Source organism: Dermacentor variabilis, chromosome 6 (genome assembly GCF_050947875.1).
Source record: "Dermacentor variabilis isolate Ectoservices chromosome 6, ASM5094787v1, whole genome shotgun sequence".
Taxonomy (NCBI): domain Eukaryota; kingdom Metazoa; phylum Arthropoda; class Arachnida; order Ixodida; family Ixodidae; genus Dermacentor; species Dermacentor variabilis.
The window spans coordinates 196,601,153-196,626,700 of NC_134573.1; the positions used below are offsets into that span (position 1 = coordinate 196,601,153).

Below are 25,548 nucleotides of genomic sequence, written 5' to 3' on the forward strand. Positions count from 1 at the left end.
ACCGCAGATCCTATTGCGACTTGCAAACGGTTAGCTAATACCTTAGCAACAATTTTACAATCCACATCGCATAAGTAGATAAGCCAATATTGGTCCACATTTTGCAATTTAGTCTCATCATTGCTTTTGGCTATAAGGACGGTGTGCCCTTCGTACACTGTGGCGGTTAGGTACCCTACTTCCAAGGCCTCACGGTGCACGTGAAGTAATAATGGTGACAAGAGGGAACGAAAACGCTGATAAAATTCGGCAGGAAGGCTATCCGGGCCAGACGTCTTGCCTTTCGCTAACGAATCGATGCATGCAGTTACCTCATTACTATCAGCGGTTTCATTTGCATAATCATAATCATCCTTATTTAACTGGGGCAGCAACGATACAAGTTTTCTGGCAGCATCTGTATCCAATGGCTTATGGCCTCGAATTAGTTCTTGTTAATGTTCGAAAAACGTTTTAGTTATTAGAGTCCGTTCATTAACAATGATTCCGCCATACTCTATATCTAGTATTTGTTTAGACAGCGCGTGTCGGCGCTCATCACCTAGGGCCCTACTTCAAGGCTGTTCTTCCAGGAAACGCTGCTCTCGCACATGCACTAGTGCACCTCTGTATTTTTATGTGTACAAAGCTTGTAACTGTGCCTTGGCACCATGAATATCATCAATATATTGAGCCGGGTGTAGAGATTCAAGCTCATGTAATTCACTCAGAAGTCTGTACACTGTTCTGTAATTATTCTTTTTTTTTCAGAGGCCGGTGTTGATTATTCTTTGATGACTATCATTTTAACTTCCTGTTTGAATAATTCCCACACAGCAAAGCGTGGCAAGCCCTTGCGGCATGACACATGAGCTATCAGCTCAGTAACACGCTTTAAGAAGCACTCACGTGAAAGTAATTGGGTATTGAACATCCACAACTCCCAGCACACACGCCGACTTTGGTGCCGACAGCTACCAAAGGATGCATAGGCTAGGCAATGGTCACTAAAGAATATAGGGTGCACAGTGTAACCATAAATAAGAGATAGCGCGCTAAGTGAAACGTAAATTCCATCAAGCCTTGCATGAGAGGTACCTTGGAAATGCGTATAGCGACATCCCGCCTTTTCATTTTCCAATATCCACAAGCCGATACTCACATATCAGGCGTTGCAACGCATCACTACTTCCTGCTAGTAACAGCGCAAAATGTTTATAAGAAGCCGTGTTTCTTTCGGAATAAACGTTGTTGAAAGTCAGCGCTTGTGGTGTCTTCTTGTCTCGTCCCTTGTCTACATTTTGCGCTGTTACTAGCAGGATGGAAAACCAACAAGCCCAAGCTGCTATTCTAGCATCACTACTTGAATCATGTCTCAGCTTCAATGACGTATGATCTTGCGCGTTACACACACAATCAAAGTTTCCAAAGAGGACCATGCAAGACCAGTACAGAAATGATGTCTAGAGATAAGAAGAAACATTCTCGTTCACGTTACTTGTTCGGGGCATAAACACACACAAATCTAAAGCTCATACCACTGATATCAATATCGCACCATATTAGGCGTCCTTCCTTATATGTAAATAAGTGTAGCAAATCACATTGTAAATGTTTTCTAACAAATAACATATAACCTACGGAAACGCCTGCTGCATGGCTTACACAAGCACGATAGTCAGATAGGAATGGGGATTGAGCTAATTCTGTGTTTTCGTCGGATTCAATCTTTGTTTCTTGGATAGCAGGAATATTTAATTTTCTATCGCGTAACAAACAAAGAAGCTGCACTTGCCGTCGCTTACTGCGTAAGCTACAGACATTTAAAGTACCAAACTGGAAGGGAAAGGCGCCCGCCATGATTGCCTATGTAGGTGCAGCGTTTAAACGCTGCTCCAGAGGTGCACCACTCCCTTCTTGATGAGGTGATGCACTGGTAACCTTTTGTTGCACTTTAACACAAGATACATCTGCAGTAGTAGGCGTTCCCCGAAGCGGTTTTGTCAACTTTGACACTTTGGGAACGCGAGCCTCCTTTCCCGAGGTCGATAGAGTGTCAGATGTCGTTGGACGCTTCTTAGCGGCCTCGCACATCGATCCAGATTCCATTGACGGTGGGCGATCTTGAACTTGTGGCGATTCTGTCCATCACGTAGTTCGTTCGTCGTCGGGCAACTTAGTCACATCCTCACTAGCAAGCTTCTGGTTGTCAGCCGATGAAGGCTTGATCTGCTCTTGTCGATGAGCCTCAGGGAGTGTTTCGCCGGTTGCATCCACGACTTCACTCACGTCCATTAGATGATCCGTGATGGTATCCTCAGCTGGTCTATTTCCACGAAGCTTGTCAGCGTAGCTTCCAATGTATGCATCTGCGAGGTGACCATAGAGGCGACAGTTACTGCTGCGCCGTGTTCTACATTGTTGCCGGATATGCCCAACTCTGCTGCACCGAAGGCAAAGTGGTGGTCGGCCGGCAACCAAGATGAGGCCCGTATATGCTCAATAGATGAGGCAGATTACTGGCAGAAACTCCATCCTTCAATGTAAACGTTACGTCTCGATTAGTCATTTGCCAGCACTCAATGACGTCACACCGCCACATTTCTCTCGTGATAGACTGCACTGTGCCATATGGTTCTAGCGCTTCAACAATCCGTCTCTGTTCGAAGTGTCGGGAAAGCCAAAGAAGCTTCAGCTTGATTTTCTTGCATTCCGGGTCTATGAGAAGGCACTTGAGGCCCTTCACCAACAACTCGCCTTTGTCGACAAGTTTCTGTTTCGCGATGCTATTAACACATGTCACTAACCACAAATGGCTCAGCTAGCATTGTCCAGCGCCGAGGATATCAGTTGCATTTAGCACTGAAAGGAGTGCATCGCGAAAGTCCGGGGCCCGATACGGCCGCCCTGCCAGGTCAGCATGCAGAAAAACTGAGTAGAGAACGGTGTTGCCAGTTGGTAGACGACGGAGAACAACTATATAATTACCGGAAGCAGTAGTTGACGGTGGCTGTCATCCTCGGCCCAGGGCCGTTGCGCTGTTTCCAGCGGAGTTCATCGCAGACGTGGCCGTTCGAATCAGCTTCTTCCCCCGAACGTGACTGCACATGTACATTTTGGCCATGTCAACAGTAAGAATCTCTGTCTGCGTTGATGTTTACGTTTGTATATTGAGAGCCAAGATGCGCTTTCACTCCGCCGCGTCCACTGGCACCTCTCTGTATATAGTATCTCTAGAATATATAGTATCTCATTGTAACATAACATAATCACCCGCCACCTACCTCTCACTGTCTTTCCCACTTCCTCTGTCATCAGTGAGGAGCAGCAGGCGAGAGACACGCTCTCCAGGCCGACCTCTTCGCCTTTCTCCTCATTAAAATCTACTCCTCCTCCTCTAGAAGAGCAAACGTGTTGTTAGCATCGACAAGTACATCGTGGAGTGCTAAAACATCGATTTTGCTTTAAGATATCCATATTATATAAGAAATTCAGAAATAAATAACGGCAACCAGGGACACTGTTACGGTCATTACTGCTAATTTCGACAGCTGTCTCTCGCTCTATACACTTTCGAGCGAGCATATAATTCGTGCGTTCCGTGCAAAATAGCCACATAATCAATCGTGGATAAGTGCTCATTTAGACAGCATATCGGTTTCTCACGCCAGCGCTGTGCCAGAATATTGACACCCGAGCGAGACAGCTTTTCACGCAACTTTGTGGAACAACCCAAAAATTCTTTTTCGCTTCGCAAAAGTTTATGCAATACTTCTGGAGAATAAACTAATGTGTCAACGTAACAACACGTGTAAGTCCACAGGCCTGTGTGCCACATCTTACCAAATAAAACAAAATGAATACGCAGCCGTTCCCGCAGATGGTATGAGTTTCATCAGCAGCCGACTTTGAGCAAACCGGCAGAGCATTGCTGGTGAGTCGTCGTCACGGCACAATTGCGACAATTGGCGACGTCGACATTAATACCGGTGTCGGTGCTATCAGCATTGCCGGATTCAGAGAACGCACCATTGAATACCGCGCAAGAGAAAAGTACAGTGTGCGCCACCGATGCGAAAGTGACATACAATTTTAAAGCGTCGCGACGGAAAGCGCTTCTGTCGCGGCGTCAGAACTGATGTCGTCGCGACAGAAAGTGGCACATTTCTAAAGCCACGACAGAAAGTGTGTCATAGCGACAGAGAGTTCCTGTTGCGACGTCAGAATCGCTGTCGCGATAGAAAGTTCTTGTTGCGACTTCAGAACTCTTGTCGCGACAGAACGTATCTGTTGCGACTTCAGACCTCTTGGTCGTCGCGACAGAATGTTTCTGTTGCAACTTCAGAATTTATGTCGTAACGTCAGAATCGCGGTCACCATAGAAAGCTGTCGCTGTTAATTCAGAACTCTTGTTGTCACGATAGAACGTTTGTGTTGCGACTTCAAAACTCTTGGTCTTCGCGACAGAATGTTTTTGATGCGACGTCAGATTTTCTGTCGTGACGTCGCAAATGTCTGTCGTAACTCAGAAACGTCAGGAACTTCTGTCGTACGACAGAAATTTCTGTAGTTGTGACAGATGTTTCTGATGTCTTTTTCAACTGGGCAGGCATCTGGAAGCACGTATATCATCTCAGGAGTACCACAGGGTCTACGACCATAGCTTTTTCTCATTTGCATTAATGATGTAACGAATAACACAGGTTCTAGAATGCCACTATTTGCGACGGTCATTTGTGGGAAGATATCAGCCAGCTTAAAGGCGGGCCTAGTGCAACTAAGCCAGTGGTGTAAGCCCTGGCACACAGAGGCACTAACGTAGAAAAAACAAAGCTTATGACATTTTCTAAACTTACTAATACTCCTCTAAACGTTTACAAGAGAAACAGCACACTTATAGAGAGAGTGCAAAGTTTCAAATACCTGGTCATCTATTTACCTGAAGATATAGCTTGGCATACACGCATAGAATACATAGCAAAGAAGGCAAAGAAATTCGGGTCCATCAAACATCGTCTATGTCCTGCGAACTCAGAAACGAAGCTTCACGCTTACACATCTTTCATCGGGTCTTGGTTAGAATATGCTTCGATAACATGGCATCAAATAGCTGTTACTTTACCCCAGGCAGCACACCAGCAATGGTCCAAGCATGGCCAAATCCTGGCAGAAATTGGTTCCAATCTTCAACCAATGTTGGCATGTTGGCAAAGTGCAACCCAATCCAATGCTGGCCCAGAGTTAAAGCCAAGATTGAACGAATATTGTGCCAATGTAGCAGCCATTGTGCTGCCAGCGTAATACCAGTGTTAAGTCATATTGCTGCCATTATTAATCCCAGCTTTGAGCCAATGCCCTTTACATGATGAGTATTGTAAATACGCTGGCTCTAGGGTACGCAGCCATTTTTACCGCGAACCTTTTGCTAGCGGCATTTTTTATAGCAATTTTCCCCATATCGTCTGTCTCAATAGTAGCTAGGAAAGCTCGATGGAAATATATTATGTCGAGAAGAAGAAGTCCTCTATACATGCAAATAATAACAAAAATACTACTGAAATTCACTTTTACTGCAGTTTACGAATAAATTTGCATAAACAGGCATTTTCTGTGGACCTAAATGGGTGACGCTCGGTTATGTTCAAACAGTTTATTTACACGCAGGCGCCAAAAGAGCCTGTTCTCGCGAAGCTAGGTGGATGGCGGTAGATCAGGCAGGGCCCTCAGGATAGGAATTAGGCAAGGTGCCGAGGATGGTGGGCTGATCAGGGCTTTCAGGGCAGGACGTCGGTAGGCAGGTTGGTCAGTGCTTGGATGACGGCGGGCTGGTCAGGACCACGATAACGCGGTCGTTTCCTTGAATTTGCTTCACATGGCGCCTTCACCCTTACATGGAGGAGATGCTTGCACTGTAAATTAAAAAGAAATATTATCAGCGATGTTGGTATGACAAATGTATGTGCCAATATGTTTTCATGTTGAAAAATCGGCACACTGCAAGAATATAAGTTTGAGCAGAGAGTTCAAAGGGGTGAATAAAGAAATTTTCTTGCAAGCGATTTGTCTGGTAACACTATTTAATACTTCAACATACATGGCATATTTTGTAGAAGGTGTAACAGAGAATATATAGAACACAAACATAAAATGCGCTGGATCCGTCCGCCTTGTTTAAACCCCGCACCTAGTCAGCGTAGCACTTTCTAATTTAAAGATTGCAGCCAAACCTGCTACAGCACAAAGAGCCTAGTTTCAAATAGTGTAGACACAATGCGTCCTTTGTGCAAAATTTCTCATACGAAATTGGAGAAGTTGCGTCAGGAAGCACTAGGAAAAATAGGCATTTATTATACGAAAAGAAAGAAATACTGCCGGCTGGAAATGATGCTTGACCTAGAACAGTGAGAAGAAGCGCGGTTCCTCGGTATGGCTAGAAGGATCAGGCAGCGCGTATGGCTTGATAAAATCAAAGTCCCGGAATTTGGGTGAAATTCAACAACATAGATTTACGCGTGCGCTACTACGGGCACCATTGAAAGGCTGCGATTAAAAAGAGCTATGTAATTACAGGCACTATACATTAGTCAGGGCTGTTTCAGTAATATATACCCCGAGTGATATTACTTGGGTTGGCAGCAGTTTATAACATTGATCCTAAAACATCACAAAAGAATTGTCAATTCGGCTCACAGCGTTCCTGCTCAATAAAGTTGATGGGTCTACACGAGCAATTTATCAGCCGCTAAATTTCCGCGGGCAAGAAATAAATAAAATAAGACAGCATATTTGAGTGATTCTTTCGGATATGCGCTCACTTACGGTGATAGCAGCAATTTCCAGCTGTGAAGACCACCACTTCATTTTAGATTGCCTGCTTATTCCTGAAATAATTGCGTTCCACCACTACAGGGAACTCGACAACGATATAGCGGTTATATGAAAATGTATTCATTTAAATAAAGGGTATTGAAAAATATGTATTACCACATTTGAAATGTAACAACTGCACATAAAAGACTTTTAAATTTCTAGCCAATGTAAACTTATAATCCGCATGTCAATGCCCCAATATTATAGCAGACAAACGCAATATAACGTTGCAATCGCCCCCACACATTGTTTTTTAGGCGGTCCAAAATCGATGCAGTGCTGAGCATGAATGCAAAAAAATTCAACTTTAAGGACGCAGCGAAACCATGAGAAACGTTAGAACTTCAACAGTAATATACACACAAATCGTGGAATTAAAAAGAAAAGAAAAAAGCGCTCGAGTAGCTTGACATAATTTTTAAGGCAAGAGTATCCTGAAATTCAGCCCATTGAAACAACCTTACTTGTAAAACACACAACTTAATGCATCGTTTTCTAATTCGCTCCGTCTGGCTCATTATAAATCTTATAACATGCGCAAAACAATATGCACTCACCATTGTAAGGTCCACGCTGATGTGTATCCGAGTTCATTCCACATCGAAGACGATGGCCACAAGCGCCGACTTTTTCCGATTTGTTGTTTCGCCTATAATTAATTCTAATCCTCGCGAAAATCCGTGGCCACTTTACTGCGTATTTCAAGATGTAGGCTTCTCAGTAAGAATGACGACCGAGCATTTTTCACTACATCAGTGCGCTGACAAGAGAACGGACAAGACTGCAAGCACACGTGCCGCTCACGCCACCCAGCCAGCGCGCTATAGAAGGAAAGGGTGCATGAAGGAAACGGAGTCAACGACGCACTCTCTCTCGCAGGCCCGGCCCGACCGCGTTCTTTGGGCCGCAGCGACGGAGGGAGACAAGAGGGACCCCGCCGGCGTGCCCCCGTTTCGTTTTAAACGCTTTAACAACGCGACGCGACAGGTGAAGCATCTCACGCGAAATCCAGGGAAGATTACGATTTCTCTTTTTTTTTTTTTTTCATAGGAACGAAGCGTTGGACGCAACGTGCCACAATCTTTTCAAGAGAAGCCACCAAGAAGTTGACATCACTGGAATAGATGAGACGTTCGAAATCATCAAAAGAATCGCATAAAAGATCAATAATAGACGCATCGTTAGCGTGTGAAAAATCAGGAAAGGTAGAATAAACAAAAGGATTGTTACTAACTGGAACGGAAAAAGATGCGAGAACGGCCTTGTGGTCTGAAATAGCATCTGTAACTTAACATTCGAAACCATCATCTAAAAAGCGGGTACGAACAAAAACTAAGTTAGAACTGCAGCGCCTCTTGTGTTCAATTCAACAATTTGCTTTAAACCAAAATATAACGAAAAATATAACAGCGCTTTGCTGGGATAAAGATGCCATAAAATACCGAGGGCGTTAAAATCACCAAGACAAATCAATCTTGAGGAAGACAAGATATGCTCGTGCATGAATATCGTTAAAGAGAGCAGCTGAGCTAAGTTCGATGACGGCGGACGGTAGTAACACCAAATACTATAGAAATGCTTCCTAAAAAGACCTTACATCAAACTGATTCGGTATCAGGTGGGCTGGGGACTATTCAAAATGTAAGGTCAGGCCATAAAAACAATGCAACGCCACCTCCTCTTCCATGACGTCGACCAGTTCTAAGAACTGCAAAACCTGCAGGTGTTATTTCGCAGTCGTAAATTTCATCATGCAACCATGTTTCTGTTACACCTGCAATATGTGGCGAATGGTGGTGAATCAGTGGAGGTGGTGGTAACAACTTTATTTCGTCAACAGATAGGATTTGGTTGACATTAGTGGGCTTCCAGGGTGCGCGAGGTGGCCGTCCGATCAGTTCCTCCAGTGCCACCAGTTATGGTCGTGAGGCCTTGTCTGTCGGCGACTTCCAAAGCCCAGCTGACGGCCTGCAGTTGAACCGCCGGGTCTGAGCTGGACACCGCATCCTTCCAGTCTTGCTCGTTAGAGAGTTGCCACTCTTTTCGGTTTTGGACTGTGGCATTCGAATAAAATGCGTTTTAAATCTGCCTTTGTGACCCCGCAGAGCTTACATTCGGGGGTGTAGACTCCTGGGCAGGCCTTGGAATATATATAGGGTTGGGGAAGGTGTTAGTTTGTAGCTTCCGCCGCGCCACTTGTTGATGTATATTAAAGGTCTTGTCCGGCGGCGGCAGCGTCCTTCTGTTGTTTGTATAATAAAATGTTATCTCGTAGTAGTAGGTGAAGGTCTCTCTGGCCGACCTCAGGACCGGCTCGCCCACTGCCCGGTTGACTAAACCTCAGGCTAAGGTGGGCAGCCTCGTTCTCTGGATGCGACGCGTGGCCGGAACCCATATGAATCTAATGGGTCTGCCGTTGAAATTTTGCGATTTTAGGATTTGTCTGGCGGGTTTATAGACCCTCCCTTTTGCAAAGTTTCGAAGGACTACCTTCGAGTCGCTAAAAATCGTGTTGGCTTCAGTGCTCATGATGGCGATGGCCACTTCCTCCGCCTCGTGTGCCTTCCGCACGGAGGCGGCGGAGATTGGTTTTAGGTCCGCGACGCCTATCGAAAAGGCGTCGTGACCACGGAGCGCTGCAACGTCCGCACAGACTGCCTCCTTATGGTTAGAATATTGCCTGTGGAGGGCTTTGGCTCTCGCCTTCCTCCTTTATGCGTGGTGTTCGGGGTGCATGTTTTTCGGGACTGGATTTATTCTCAAATGCTTGTGTATGTCTCTAGGCATTTTCACGACATCCGTCCCTATGCATTCTTGCCTGATATCCAAGGTCCTTAGCATGTGTCTTCCAGTGGGTGTTTTGTTAGCTTGTCGTACTGTGCGATCCTGTGCGCCTCGACAAGCTCGGGAGGCGTGTTGTGTATGCCTAACATTAGCAGCCTTTCTGTTGATGTATACTTAGGGAGATGAAGAGCTGGCTTGTATGATTGTCTTATGATGCATTCAACCTTGTTCTTTTCCGTCACCTGAAGTTTGAAATAGGGTACAGAATATACTGTACGGCTGAGCACGAATGCCTGCGCTAGCCTCCTCAAATCTGTTTCTTTCATTCCCTGGTGTTTGTTAGCTATTCGTCTTATGAGCCTGTTGGTTTGTCCAACGCATGCGACTAGTTTGTTTAGCGTAGTTGTGTTTTTCCCGCTGTTTTGAGTGTGTATTCCCAAGATTGTCAAGGTTTGTACTTCTGGAACTTTTGTACCATCAGCCCTAACATTCAATTGTGCCGGGGGATCGTTTTTCTTTGGCCTGTGTCTGTTAACTAGGAGTTCAGATTTTTGTGGCGAGCGTTAGTCCGACTCTCCTGACATATCCGGTCATTATATTCGCTCCCGTCTGTGGCGCGCTCTCGATGTCAGCTTAGTGTCCCCTGACTGTACAGAGGGTGATGACGTCTGCGTAGAGTGACAAGGACAAGTTTGGTATGGCGGCAAGAAGCTCGGCTATGGGTATGAGGGTTATGTTGAACAGAAAGGGTGACAGCACCGACCCCTGCGGTGTGCCTTTACTTCCTAATTGTAGTGTATCCGACTTTATGCTTCCGAATGTTATTTGAGCGGTTCTATCGGTTAGAAAAGCCTTGATGTACGAGTATGTTCTCTCTCCCACGTTTAAGTAGACGAGGGCATTCATGATGGCATTGTGAGTGACATTATCGAAGGCTTTGGTGAGGTCCGGTGCCATTATTGCTTTAGTGTTGGTGTTATTCGGTGTTTATTACCACTTCCGAAAGCCTGAGCATTATATCTTGCGTAGACAGGTTGGGCCGGAAGCCTATCATCGTGTGCGGAAAACGATTGTGCTTGTCCATGTGGTCTTGTAATCTAGATAGCGCCACGTGCTCCAATAGCTTCCTTAAGCATGATGTTAGGAATATGGGTCTGAGGTTGCTTAGTTCGAGTTTCTTGCCTGGCTTGGGTATGAGAGTTACCTTGGTGTGCAAACAGAGGATGGTGCATCATCACAACACAACACCTACCACGGAGTACCACAAGGCGGAGTCTTGAGCCCCACTCTATTCAACCTCGTGCTAATCGACCTGGTTCATACCCTTCCACAATCCGTCCATGTGTCGATCTATGCAGACGATATATGCATTTGGTCATCAGGGGCGACGCGTCCACAGGTGCGCGCCAGACTGCAAAAAGCGGCCACACTAACATCCAGCTATCTTCGAGCACGAGGTTTGGAGGTGTCCCCCCAGAAGTGCTCTATGGTCGCTTTCACGCGCAAAGCAATGAGACAATACGTTAGAATTAATGGACAGCCTATTGCCTACGTGAAGACGCACCGTTTTGTAGGAATAATAATAGATCGGAGACCTCTCCTGGAGTCCTCACGTCTCTTACCTAAAAAGGAAACTAGTGATGATAAAAGACGTGATTAGATTTCTTGCAGGAAAGTCATGGGGTGCGTCTGTGAGTGCAATGCTCCAACTCTATAATGCACTGTTCTTGGGTCTCCTACGCTACAGCTTACCTGTACTAGGTGGGACCGGTAAGACCAAGCTCCGAGCCCTCCAATCTGTACAAGCTCAAGCTTTGCGAACTTGTATTGGCCTTCCCAGGTGTGCATCAACGGCAGCAACAATAGCCATCGCGCATGACCACCCTATCAATACGTATATTCATGTTGGCTCTTTAAGCGTGCACATCAGGCACTTCGCCCGTCTTCCACAGCATCATCTCGCCTCCCTTCCAGCCACTCGACCTCGTTCAGCGTTTAACTGAATTATTGCCGCCAACCACGGAAGTTTACCGTCAAACTTCACACCTGCAGCACGACCATCTCTACCGATGTGGTGCCTGCATCCACTCCAGGCCCTTCTTGTTATTCCCGGCATCAAAAAGAAAACGCAGATGTCATCTTTCGCCCTCAAACAAACCGTCCTTCCATTGTTACATGAAAAACACAACGAACGCACCCACGTTTACGCGGACGGTTCTGTCTTCTCTAAAAGTTCAGCTGGAGCAGTGGTACTTCCCGCTCAATCTGTCACTATCAAATTCAAGACGTCTCACGTTACATCATCGTCGGCTGCAGAACTCGCAGCTATCCGTGCTGCTCTGGAGTTTATAGGTCCCAAATCACCACATTCATGGTCCATCTTTTGTGATTTAAAGGCAGCTCTCCAGTGTCTGCTGTCCCCTTTCAACCACGGACCAAATGTGCAATTAGTCGCAGACATCCGACTACTCCACCATTACGCAATCGACAAGGGGCACAACATTATCTACCAGTGGATACCGGGTCACTGCGGAATTTCGGGAAATGACAGTGCGGATGACGCTGCCCGGTCGGCCCATGATGGTGTCCAGATTGTACCCACACCGCTGTCAAGAACAGATGCAGCCACAAGTCTTCGCTCCCTAGCACGCGAGCTTACGCTAACTCTGTGGAACACCAGTGAATTCACGAACACACGTCTTCACAGATTGGATCCAAGTTTGCAACTCCGTCTTCCTCCAGGGTTGCCACGAGCGGAAGCAACACTGCCGTGCCGCCTATGGCTCGGCGTGGCATTCACGAACTCCTGTTCCTTCCGCACTGGAATGGCCGATAGCCTTGCTTGCGACACGTACCTGCGGCTGCGAAGAGACGATCGCGCACCTCCTCCGTGACTGTCCACGTTACAATGTGCAAAGAAAAGTGCTCGTGACCGTGCTCGAAAAACTGGACAATCGCCCCTTCACAGAAGAGAAAGTTCTAGGACACTGGTCCAGACGGGTTTCGGCACTCAAGGCCTTAAGGGCTTTGCTCAAGTTCTTAAGGACATGTGAATTGTGCGAACGCCTTTGACTATTGTTGTGCGTAACATCGCGTTACTGTGTGCATTCTGCTTGTTTTTTTTCTCTCTTGCTTCTCCTTCTATTTCCTTTACCCCATTCCCCAGCGCAGGGTAGCCAGCCAGTATTTACACTGGCTAACCTCCCTGTCTTTCCTTCCCTTTTGTCTCTCTCTTGGCGTCTTTCCACGTCTCTGGCAGGCATCTATACTTCCAGCACTTGGTAAAGTACTCCGTGATCCCTTGAATAGAGTCCTCGTCTAGATTTCTTAGTATTTTGTTCGTCACCCCATTTGCTCCTGGAGCGGAGGATGTTCTAAGTTTCTGCATGGCCGCCTTTACCTCTGCTACCGTCATGTTTTCGTCAAGTTCAGGGTTGGGGTCGCCGCTTAGTTGGGAAGCGTCAGGAGGAGGAGTAGATTTTAATGGAGAGAAAGGAGGAGAGGTCGGCCTGGAGAGCGTGTCTCTAGCCTCAGGTTTTTCGTTGTGCATAGGTATCGGTTTTGTAATTCCGTTATCATTTCTTCGTCATTAAGTGGGCTTGCATGTATGCGTGCTACATCCCTGTGGTGAGCGGCTCTGCTGTTTTCTGGGTCTAAAAGATGTCTCAGAAGGTGTCATGTGTCTTTGAGCCCCAATTTTCCACTCATTTGATTCCATGTTTGTCCCCATTTTGTTTTACTAAGTTTTGAGAATGACTTCGGATTTCTCTTTCCAATTTGGCTATTCTAAGTTTTCTGTTATGTTTCTGTTTCATCCATCTTTTTTGTAAGCTATTATGTGCCTGCCACAAGTGTAATAACCTACTGTCAGCGGCTTTGTTTTCGGCTTCTATCTCTATCGTCTTGGTGGTGTGCTCTGCGTCTTTCAAGAGTTTGTGAATCCATTCATTTGGGTTTTCAATCTTCTTGCCATCTGCATTAACCTGTCTCCTTTCTCTGAAGATTATCCCAGTCTACCACTCGTGTCACCGTCCTTCTTTCCTTCTTGAGCGTACTGCTGGGTATAGTGGTCTCTGTAATGTAATGGTCGCTCCCTAGGTTTTCGTTCGTGTTGTGCCACTGTGCATCTACTATGTTTTTGGATAGGGTCATGTCAGGGCATGTGCTGGCTTGCACAGTTTCCTATCCTAGTTGGCACCAGCGGATCTGCATACAGGCACCAGGGCTTGTATCCTTCATCTTGAACATGCTGCCAGAGGCTAGTTCCTTTCTTTAAATTTGTTCTGTAACCCCATGCCATGTGTTGTGCGTTAATATCTCCGACTATTATTAAGGGATTCGTATTACTGATTTTTCTGTCTTCGTTCATGGCTTTTATAGTGGAGGAGGATTCCGCCTTGGGGGTGCTATATATGTTTAGAATGAAGAGCGGGGCCTCGCTTCCTTTTAGCGGTGCGACCTCTATCAGCAGGCAGTCTGCACCGTTCGATTTAATTTGTGCTCTATTGCCGTTAGTTTTCTATGGACCAAGAAGGCCGTGAGTAGTATTTCTTCCTTGCAGTTTTCATATGTTTTATAATCCCGAACCTTTACTTTTTTTCTCGGTTGCTTGTAGGGCTATGACATTTGGGATTTTTTTTTCAATGTTTTGAATGTGGAGCTCTAGGTTCTCCCGCTTTCCGCGGAAGCTCCTACAGTTACATCGCCATATTCTTATCTCCGTCTGGCCCTTCCCCATGATTGGCTTTAGGGAGGGAGATGGATTGCGCTGTGGTGGAGGCCATGGGTCCTGGGGCCGAAAAGAGTTTGCCCATCACTTTAACCAGTTGCTTGTCATGTTTCCGTACTATAGCTCGTTTGTAGTCTTTGCTGCGTTTGTAAGGACTCTTTCTTGTTCTGCTAAGGTGTTATATTGTTTTCAGGTCTCGTTTCTGATAGCTGTGAAGCATGCTTCTATGTTTGCTTCAATATTGTGTTGCCTTTCCTCAATTTTGTCTAATCTAGTTGCCACTGTTCTTAATAGGCCCACTACTTCTTCGCGATTCCGTTTGTCGTGATTTTGCAGTCTTACCATCAACCTATTTTTTGCCAGTGGCCCTCTTGCAGGTGAGCGTGCCCTCGAGGATGCGTTTAACGGGGCGAGGGAGGCCCTCTGCGGTTCCTGTGTTAAGATCGCGGGTTGCTGAGCAATATGTGTTTTACTTGCTTGCTGCTGTTGCGCTATTGCCTTCACTAGTTCCTGAATGATTCTTTCCTGTTTTTGTATGATTGCTTTAAGTTCTTTAATTTCATTACTCTCGCGGGAGGATTGCGGCGTCCCGCTCGCATGATGTGGTGCTCCTTCCCGCCAGGCGTTCGGTAGCGCCGGGTAAGACTCTGAGCGGTCTCGTTTTCCTCGGTCGTTACCCTGGGCTCGGTTTCTCGATCTGCTTATGCCTCGCTGTTGCTGCTGCTGTTTCGGGTGCGCAGGTTGCGCTCCCCGCCTCTCTGGTCGCTGAAATTCCACTTGAGGCTTGCCATTCCGTTTCTTGTTTCCCTTGGCGGTCGGTCTCTCATATGTGATCTTGCATTGGTTGGATCCCGTGAAATGTTCTCCCTTGCACAGGATGCACCTCGTCGTACACGTGGGTTCACCTTGGATTGGATGCTCTTCGCCGCACCTGTAACAGAGGTTTCTTCGTTCTTCTGGGCACATGTTCGAGCGATGTCCCGGTCATCTACAGTTGTAGCATGCTTCCACTTTGGGTCTGAAGAGGTAGCAGCTGTGGATTCCTTCGCCTAATGGGATGGAGTCCAGGAATCTCTTGGTGTTGGCGAAAGTGATGAGCAGGGCTTTTGCTGATTTTGCCCATCCTTCTTGCGTCCACAATCTCTAGCTGTGGGTTGACGTTAACGGTGTCGTCCATGATCCCGGCGTGGCTTTGGTCTTCTAGAACGTGATACGCTATCCCCTTGATGTTGGTAGAGTGTTTTAGTTGAGCGTCTTTACGGTACGCTCCGCTCCGAGCTGCCCCGCTAAGCCACAGCGGAGCGGCGGGCGATTTTCACGTTTTAGTTATACGTTTTGCGTAGCGGAGCGGACCTTTCGTGGTTGCAGCGCCCCCTGGCTAAATTCAGGGTAATGCAAGAATATAAAAACACTTTATGATCACTCTCATACAGTAAAACGTATATGTGTGTATATATATAACTTATTTCTCCATGAAGTATCTAGACGTGCGCTTGTAATGCGTTACCGGTCCATTTTATCCAATGGAAAATAAAGCGCCGTGTTGGGGAACGCCACGTGTTAGCCAGCGCGCTTACTTTCTGCATCCAATCCAATCCGTTCTGACGCCAACGCTAGCCGAAGTGCTGCGCTGCACGCTCCGCTCAGGCAGCTTCTAAGCGGACCGTGTTCCTCGCTCCGCTCTCCCGCTTACGGCTAAGCGGATGGCGCATGCGCATTCGCGCTTCCGCTCCGCTTAACTGCTTAGCGGAGCGTAAACACGCTCAACTAAAACACTCTGGTGTCTGGTGCCGCTACGTAGGCGCACGTCGAATAGACTTGGTCTAGGATTTTGATGCGTTGTACTTCCGCTTATTTTCCTGCGCGCTCCATCGAAGGGGTGCTCACCGTAAAGGAATTGTTAAAAGGGTTGCTCCTTACTTGGTGGTGTTGTTTGATTTCCCCAAAGTTCATTCCGATGTCCAGGCACAGGGCGTACAGTAGTGTAGTTAGTGGCCGTGTGGTCTCGGAGCCGAAGTCCGCCTCTCGGCCGGTGTACGATCTTGTAGTCGCCCTCTGGCAGACGCGGGAGCGGCTTCTTTCTATATGGGCGGCGTCTTGTCGATGGGTTCACCCCATTAGTCTGGACGACCTCGCCGGTGGCGTCCGTCGGTCGGTGTCATGTATAGCTGCATCCCGTGGGGCATTGCCGTGCCCATGCTTCGGGCGAGCTCGATCATGCGCTTTGATGACAGCCTGTATCCATAGGCTTCGATCGTCATGTTCCTCCGGGGATATTTCTCCGTCTACGGCGCACTCTATCGCGGCTACGTCGGTGACGACTTCGAGGGGCCGGCGGCGACGCCGATAGCGCCCCTAATCGCGTTACGCCTAAAGTAGGCCATGCTCGACTAGTTGCGGCCGCTGAACGAAAGTGCCCCTAAATGGGCAAAAGTGGTATTGCGGGCCTCGAAAAACAGCGGCAGGGTTCCAGGCACTTTCTGTGACCTTTTCGCAGAAGGTCCCGGTCTTCTGGTACAGAAAGTCACTCGGAAAAGACCAAGAACTCGGGAGCCCATACGGAGCACATCCGCACGACTCAACGCGCCAAGCGTCTCCCGGATATCAGTGAAAGAAAATTTGGAAACTTGTTACTTAAGCTTCTGGCATCAACATTTAATACACGTAGGTGTCCTTGTGGTTGGTTACCGAGGCGTCAGGGGGTAATAGTGGAGAAGTTGGAAAGAGCTTTTGTTCCGGGAGAAAGAAACTTAGTGAGGGTGTTAGTATTATCATTCCAATTGTACCTAACTCTATCAATAAGTGCGTGGTCAAAGCTTAAGTGAACGAAGGAGGCATTATCCCGAAAGGGATTAGATGCTTCCCATATCTTCTTTCTCATTGATCGTATGCGCATAGAAAAACCCTCGGAAATACGGAAGTCAGAACCCTTAAGTTTGTGTCAGTTTTTAAGGACGTTTATCTTGTTGCGACAGTTGAGGAGTTTCATAATAATGGGGCGTGTGCGATCGGAATGCCTTCGACCACTCCTGCGACACCTTTCAATACTCGGGCAATCAAGCTATTCTTTCAACCACGAGGAAATTTTAGACAACAGAAGATCGTGGGTTTCATCAACTGTCGCAGTGAAGCCATGCAGCAGCAAGTTGTTGCGGTGAGATCGATTTTCTAAATCATCATTACGGAAGACAACTTGGTTGATTTCTATTTGTAGCTGGTGAACTCAGCTACTTATGTTACCATTGCTTATTGTAGAATGAAGTGTGTGTCGGGGGAGATTCTAAAGCGGAGACCCGCGTTTCTGAGCCATCAAACCTTGAATTAACAACCTGATGGAAGTCCCTGATGCCTGCGACTTCTTGTGATATACGTTTCTCACCCTTAAATAATTCTGCAAGCATTTGAGTAACTGAAGGCAAATCAGCACCCGTGCCATCCGATTTACCCGCGTCATCGGCTGTGGACGAGCTTCGCAAACGAGTATCAGGCGCCGGGCAATCTTCACCCTTGTTAGGCTTAGGATTCAGTTCCACATCAACGCCCAAAAGGAGACTGTTCACGTAGAAAATAAGGTCAGAGCACAAGGACACAAAACTAAAAGCACATATGGAATTGTGTGCGGGAGAAAACAGCGGCAGAAAGCGATTATCAGAACGAATGCACTTGGCTTTATTGAGGTAGGCGAGTTGTCACCGCAACATGTCGTGCATGTTAAACAAAGAAACAGAAGTTTCACTAATACATATACGCTCCATCTCGATGCAATATAAAATGGTTCCATTAGCTCTGTGGCGCTGTTATTCTCGATTCTCCTCAGAATCCTGATGCTCGATCCAAAGCGTAGGAGCGCATACGCAACATATATAATGCGCAGGCAAATGCGTAATACCGTCGTTTCTTATGAAAAGCTCATGTTCCCATGCACGATCAATAAAGCAGCGATTAGTTTGCGACTTCCCCTGCTTGCTACGTTGTGCATTGTCTTTTCTTTTTAGGGGGCCCCTTTCGGTGAAGGCGAAGTGCAGAAACGGCCGTGTATCATGCATGGGGTTAACGTGGAAGATTAGTACAAATCTAAAGTTCCCTTCACCACCACCCTACGACACGCGTCATAATCGAATTGTGGTTTCGGCCCCATATTTTAAGTTTGTATTGACATATTTAAATGTCCCTTAAGCTTAACGCATTTGCTTATTTCAAGCCCTGTGTTGTTCCAAGAAAGCCAGCTTAGTTGCCCATGTTGGCAAATCCACACGAATTTCGCGCCTTTTTGAATGGCAGTGCTAATACTGTTTGTTGCATGTGCAAACAGGGCCAGCCTTGGATCAGTGGCCCAGCCAATATTCGATTCACGCTGTTTATCTTAGGCCTAAAAGTACGCCTTGTTGGGCGAGTTCGTCGCAATTCATCTTGGGTGCTAGGCACGAACACACACAAGGCGCAAGGCGCTCTGTACCGTCTCCTTCCTTGTGTCTTGTTTGTGTTCGCGCCTAGTACCCAAGATGAATTATCTTAGGCCATCATCGGCCAAGCAATCAGAATGGCACAGCTCATATTGGAACCACGCTGTTAATCTTTGGCCATCACTGGGCCAGGAACTGTCAATACGTATCGAATGTTGGCCCGAGTAGACCTGGGAAAGAATCGCATCGACTCAATATAGAATAAGGCGGTAAGATTCATACTTTTCTCATAATCACCCTATGTGAGGGTATCATTGTTAAAAAGCAGCATCAACACTTCTGACCTTAACACCCGACGCAAATATTCGCGTTTAAGATTATTTCATTCTTTATATTACGGCAAGGCATTTGCAACCCATCGCATTAAACCAGCCCGTCACATTTCGTCCAGGCGTGATCATGAACATAGAGTGCAACCTCTATTTGCTCGAACACTGGAATGTTCCCTTCCAGTGCAACCCGTAAACGAGTGGGACGCGTTAGGAGAAAACACTCGCACTGAAGCGGCTATTTTTTTTCAATGGCAAGTAACTTCTGGAGCATATTCTCCACAAATAACTGCTGTTTTATGTTTATGCGTTCTTCAGAATTGCATAACGTTTGTTTTATTTCCTGCTCTTCGTGCTCCTGCACATTTGAATGTGTCACTGAACCTTTATACTATAATGCCGTGTTTACCATTTTCGGGATTCGTAGAAGTGCCTTTCTTTTCTTTTTTGTTCTTGTTATTTATGCGCATTTAGAATTGTGTAATATTCCTCTCGTTGCGCTTGACTTAACTATGAATAACATTCTGAATGTGTCGTTAAACTTGCTTTTTTGCCACGGTGCTTATCTTTTACACAATTCCAATCTGTGTTTTTCTCTTTTGTTAACGTGTTTCTATTAAGGATACAATGATTTTGTATTGCTCTCTCCTCCGCCCCATGTAATGCCATCTGGGGCCTTTGGCGCACCCAAACATATGAATAAATAAGTTAGTTGCAAAGATGTAATCTTGTTCGCTAGTAAGTGCCGCGCAGCATTCTGCCTGCCTTAAGATGCAATGTGACCAAGGGTCAGCTCCTGCGTGTACGTTCTTGCCTTACTTTCTTCTTCCCTTCTCCGTATCTTTCTTTTTCTATCCACTCCTTCCTAAAACGCATAGCACGCTTTGTGCCCCTCTCGGTAGCCCCCCAACCTGCTCCCTCCCTAGTTCTCTCTCTCTGTATATCTGTCTTTTGATATATAATAATAACATGATGATAATAATAACAACATTCAGTTCTCTTAGGCCGTTTTATCACAAGTGGAATATAGTACGACGAGCAGTAATACAGATGCTGTACACATCTTTTAAAGGCTGGCGAATTTCGCGATTTGCTGCTACGCAGGAGAATTGAAGCGTTGTCACGGAGATTTCTGTGAAAAGAGTTGCGCAACTAGCGCCTGTGCCGTTCCTAGGGGCGGGCAGTGCAACTCGGACGAAAGACAAAAGAAAATACGCTATGCGGGCGCAGACTGACAACTGGTTTATTTTTTCAAACAAGTGACTAAAATATACAGAAAATGTAAACACGTCTAAAGTGACGCTTACAAAGGTGAAAGGGCTGCCTACCCTAGCAACATGTTCAATCGCCAACTCGTCCAGCTTGCCGTGTTAAGCCTGTGCTGTGTCTTTCTCGGCGGTTCGTGTGTGTCTTCCCGTGGGCTTATTTTCCCTCGATCTGCAATGCACCATCTAGCCCGTTTGCAGGTGTTGTTAAGCGTAACTTAAAGCACACATTACGTTATCCAGGCAAGCAAAGCAAACCTGTATAGCTTGAAACGTAGTTCTGCCGTCGCAGAAGTATCGAGAAGATTCCTGGCAGAAGCACTCGCAAGAACAGCTGGCTCCTTCGGCCCCGTGCTTCACTGGCAGTATTGTCTGCCGTCGGGAAGCGTTCACTCACGTGGCCACGGACCGTGAAATTGGAGGCGTTCTTAGTGCATTGCAGCTCGACTACGCGAAAGCCACCGCGCACCACGCTGCCCACCACCGTGGCTGGGGGTTCATCGTAGCGAATGAGGAGACCGTCGCAGCAAACGTTAAGCTGCGCGCAATATTCGAATGTCTCCCCCCGCCCCTCCCGTGTCGCACAAAATCGAGCGAAAATTCTCCTATATATTTAGTTATATGCCAGGTCTTGCTATATGCCATGCCGTGTGCGGGTTATACTACCTCGCCACTCTACCACCAAAGTTGCTCATACCTTGTCTTACATTAAATGGCGTACCAACTATTTCTCGAGTGGGGAGGGAGGGAGCGCTGCGATACGACAGCGCACGAGCTCAGCTTTTATGTCACATTTCGCGGGCTTTCTTTTAACGCTGAAAAAAATCGCTACGCAGCATGTACGTTGCCACAACAAATTGGATCGGTCGTTTCTGAATTCCCCCCCCCCAACCCTGCACCTTACAACGCAACGAAACGCACTTGGCCTTTAAGTCAATATTACAAACTTTGCATAATTGATCGTAGTTAACCTAATTAAGCAGCATATAAAGATATTCATAATAGCGCCACATGACGGCAAACCAAATGTCGTTGGTTTAATTCAGCTGCGGTTAACCACCTTTTAAAGATCCTTGGTTAAAGTTGCGTGAAACACCCGGCATTTGCGAATTACTATTGAAATCTTTGAAAGAGCCTGGAAATGCTTCTTTAAGTTATATTTATATTTAACAAACATAGACCTATTTAGCAATCACACATGATATACCACGGGGGCCCGAAAAATTATTTCAATATGAGTTTATTTCTTGCAACTATATCAAATCTCAAGGTGATGCAGGGACAAAAGCAATGAGTGCCTCACAAAGTCCTGGGTCCCGCTCAGTATGAGCAGTACAGCGCACATAAAAAGTGCAAATTTGCTACAAAAAATTGTAATAATTAAACAACGAATTGTACTTGATGTTTAAGTGTACAGCATAAATGTATCGCTGGTTTGCATAATAATATTGTCGATGTTATACGCAACGAAGTACAATCAACATATATTACTTGCAATATTCACAAGAAAAAGAAAGAGAGCAGATGTGTGCGACCTTGAAGAATTGCAACCGGATTTCAGCGAAGTTATTTCTTTTGAACAGTTTCAATAAAAGTGTCAGTTGCTTGTAATGATATCGTATACTTCAAAAAGTAGGCCCTATGTGTACGACAGCTCCGTTTTAAAGCTTGCCCACATGTAATGCTTTCGAGCAATTCTTGTTGGGAATTTTTAAAATTCCAGAATTTCATAAAGGTTACTTCGCCACGACATTTACCATGGTGTCATACTCCCCCCCCCCCCCCCCCCCGCCATTCAATTTCCACTACATTTGATATCGGTTGAGTTAACAGTTCCTCCACGGAAACGGGATAAATTCTGTGTTCGCATTCATAAAGTTCCGGATCGCTTGCATGCGTATTTCACTGCAAATGTCGTAATTAGACCCCTGTCGTTGATGTTTACCTACATATACTGCCCATAACGCGATTTTTTTTTTGCCAAATATGAACAAAATATCTGGTTACATTACCGACGACATCGCTGAAACCAAGTCGGAACGTGTTATGACGCCTAAAAATAGGGAATAAAGACGACGGCTCAGTAATTACTTGCAACGCTTCTAATTGGACATGGAACGTAAAAAGTTTGGCACACATTGCAGTTACCGTGTCCCTCTTCGATCCCTTACCACAAAATATAAACCTGTTCTAAAGTATAACTATGTCGGGACACGGGGAAGCATAGCTGATAGCGGCGATATCGCAGGCTCTAACACTTGAATAAGAATTTTTTATACAATGGCTGTGTTTGATCCAGCCGCATTTACCTTTTCACAGAGATTAGGGCAGCGGTGGCGTAGAAGAAGAACACCCGCCTCGCGTGCAAGAGGTCCGCGGTTCGAATCCCGGTGCCGGCAATTTTCCACCGGATTAAAAAAAATCCGCGTGTTGATCAAATTGCATAAACAGCGCATTGTGTTGTCGTCTCCCTTCCGTCCTTGCTAAATATGCTTGCATAAACAGGCTTGGAGTGTGGCCAACAGGCCTGGAGTGTGACCAGATCCCGGTGACCAGAACCGGTAACGCACTCCCTCACCAGAGCATGATTGGCCACCCTGATGCAGCACAACCTCCTATACGAACAGTTTGCAGTGATAACATGGCCACAATTAGTACATGACCGGGGTAGTTGGAGAAGTATGGGAGAGGCTTTTGCCCTGCAGTGGGCGTAACCAGGCTGATGATGAGAGAGCTTCTATAGTGTACCACCAATTTTAGGTAAATTTTGTCTCAGCGGCATTGGTAGTTCTGCCAGGGTAGCGGGCTCAATTCTTCCCGGCTCGTTAGGTACGCTCATCACACTCTAGAGTGTTTGCATATGTAATTTATTGCGAAAGCCCCAATACCTATCTATCTTGAACTCCACATCACCCATTAACTTCTCCTTAAGTCACCAAACATAACGAAGCTGCCTGCTTTATTTCAGTGAGGGCACCAGGCGAAACTAATGTATCACGCCTAAAAAAAGTTAAAAGAAAAAAAGAGATGAGGGTTCAATAATTATTCGTAACGGTTCTAAATAAGCCAGAAACGTTAAAGCCACCCGACAAATTGCACTTGAAATGCTGGCTATTCCTTAAAAGTATCTGAAACTCACAATTCTCTTGGGACATTGGGAAACCTAGCTATTAGCAGAAGGGTGATACTTTCGAAGACTTGCTTACAATTTTGTTAACCTTGCACTTGCTCAACACTCATTTACCATTGCACATAAACTTGGCGTATTGTTCCCCTTATGTTCGCGAAATTTGACCTCAATTGTAGTTGTAGTTATGCCTTCGCACCCGTCCAAGTTTTACACCTTTTGTAAAACAGACTAATAACGCTATAGACCACTTGCATACATATTCTACACGAAATTGCACATTTAGCCGACCCATTTGGAACATTGCCTTCACATTGGCCATACCAGGCCACTCATTTTTCCCCAGATATAAAAAAGATGCCTTGTTTAGCTCACCCAGCACACTGGAGAAACAAATTACGGATCTCGTATGACCCACGAAAGCACATGGAAAAACAGGGATTTAGTAATTATCTGCAACACTTTCATTAATTCTAAGCAGGAAAATGAAAGTATCGCAACGTATTGCGTTTAAAATTCTCTCTACTTTCACGAAATGTCAAGCGTCTCTTGTGCTGTTATTTACAGAGTCTGGAAAACATTTCGATTACAGGCAGTATGACACGCTAAAACGCTTCATTGAGTAACTTTCTACAAAGGCTGTAATTAGCCTACACAGAATCAGCATATACCACTCGTCACTCAGAACACTGCTTCGTACTTCAGGTAAATAGAAACACCGTGTCCCTCATATTTTACCGAGGATACCAATTAACTAAATGCCGTGTATATGACATAAAGGTTGGGAGAAACCGACTATTCGGTCATTGATTTCAGAGCACATAAGCAATCAACACAGCGCAAATTTTTGATACACGTCACCAGAAAGTGGTCCTAATTTTTTCAAAATGCGAAATGTCCACGGTTCTTATTCCTGTCGAGACACAAGTAATAGCACAGCTCTTATTTAGAGTCAGCCTGAAGATGAAATCGTCAATGTCAGAAGTGACCGATGCTTACAGATTAAATCAATTGTTTTATTGGTACTGAAATGGCTCTGCACTTTCGACCGCGGTCATTTTCACGAGAATATCTACGATACGTCGGGGTTCTACAATGAAATTCGACAGTTATAACTGTAAAAGGTTTGAATAGATTTTTGATGGTGATAAGATACCGAGACTGCAATGCTATGCAGGCTATTTTTAGACAGAAATTAAATAGATCTAGCGCTTGATAATTTTTCATGCCGTAAATCGTTGGGCGCGGCTCATTGTAATACTTTATCGGGACCTCCCCCTCGCTCCAAGGTAGAATGCAGCAAGCTGATTGTGTTTTCGAATACGGATATAGTGGTCCTAAAAATATGGACATGATGCAAGTTGCTCAAGCTGACAATTCATTAGGGCGGGAACTGCCAGGCGTTCTCCGCAAACGCGAGCGTGTATGGCGAATGCCGCGTGTCCTCCGCTACGGGCGTCCCCCCCACAAAAGACAATCCTCGTTGTTCAGCTGTAGTTTTGTTGAACTTTCCAGCGTGCAACCAGAAGTGCCCACTTTCAAAAGGGAGGCGGGGAATGAGATACTCTGCCCATCCCCCACTTTTGGCAGTTGGGAACGAAAGGAAGGGTGGTAAGTGCCCCCCACCCCCCGGTAGATACGCCTAGGCTTACAGTCTTGACCAAGTTATTCCTCGGAATTTCGAGAATAACAGCCCGCAAACAAATGTCGTGAAACAAAACACCCACAGCACATGCCTTTTATGAAAACCTTGTCAGACGTAAATATTAAAAGTGCGAAACAATAACCAAAACCTGAAAATGTTTTTTTTTTTTTGGCGCGGCTACTACCGCCTCCGGGATCGGCCCACGCAAGGTGCCGCGATTCTACCAGAAAGCTCACCTTCGTGCATAGCGTTCGCCGCCAGCGTTTCCCGGTGAAGATTACGGTTACGTGCGCTTAGTTGCCGGGAAGCGTGAGACGCGGTCCGGGATCTGTGAATATGCTGTCGCGTTTTCGGTGGTCTTACCTCCACCGAGGTGCGACGCCTCTAACGCCGCTCCTGAGAAGCGGCATGCGGACA

At 46.1% G+C, this 25,548-nt stretch overlaps 1 protein-coding gene across 3 annotated transcripts in view; it reads right to left on the reverse strand.

Annotated features, from left to right (window-relative positions):
• The window catches only part of LOC142586044 (toll-like receptor Tollo), a 74,809-nt gene that overhangs the window by 39,597 nt on the left and 9,664 nt on the right, over positions 1–25,548 (reverse strand). The window contains exons 1-2 of one of the 3 annotated variants that reach the window (XR_012829194.1): positions 7,407–7,657; positions 5,289–5,888 (exon numbers count right to left, since the gene is read on the reverse strand). The exons of 1 other annotated variant lie outside the window; for it this stretch is intronic. The gene's annotated coding sequence lies outside the window, so the exon portion shown is untranslated. Of the gene's footprint in view, positions 1–5,288; positions 5,889–7,406; positions 7,658–25,548 lie in introns of those variants that run through there. One more of the 3 variants, XR_012829193.1, reaches the window with a different exon arrangement.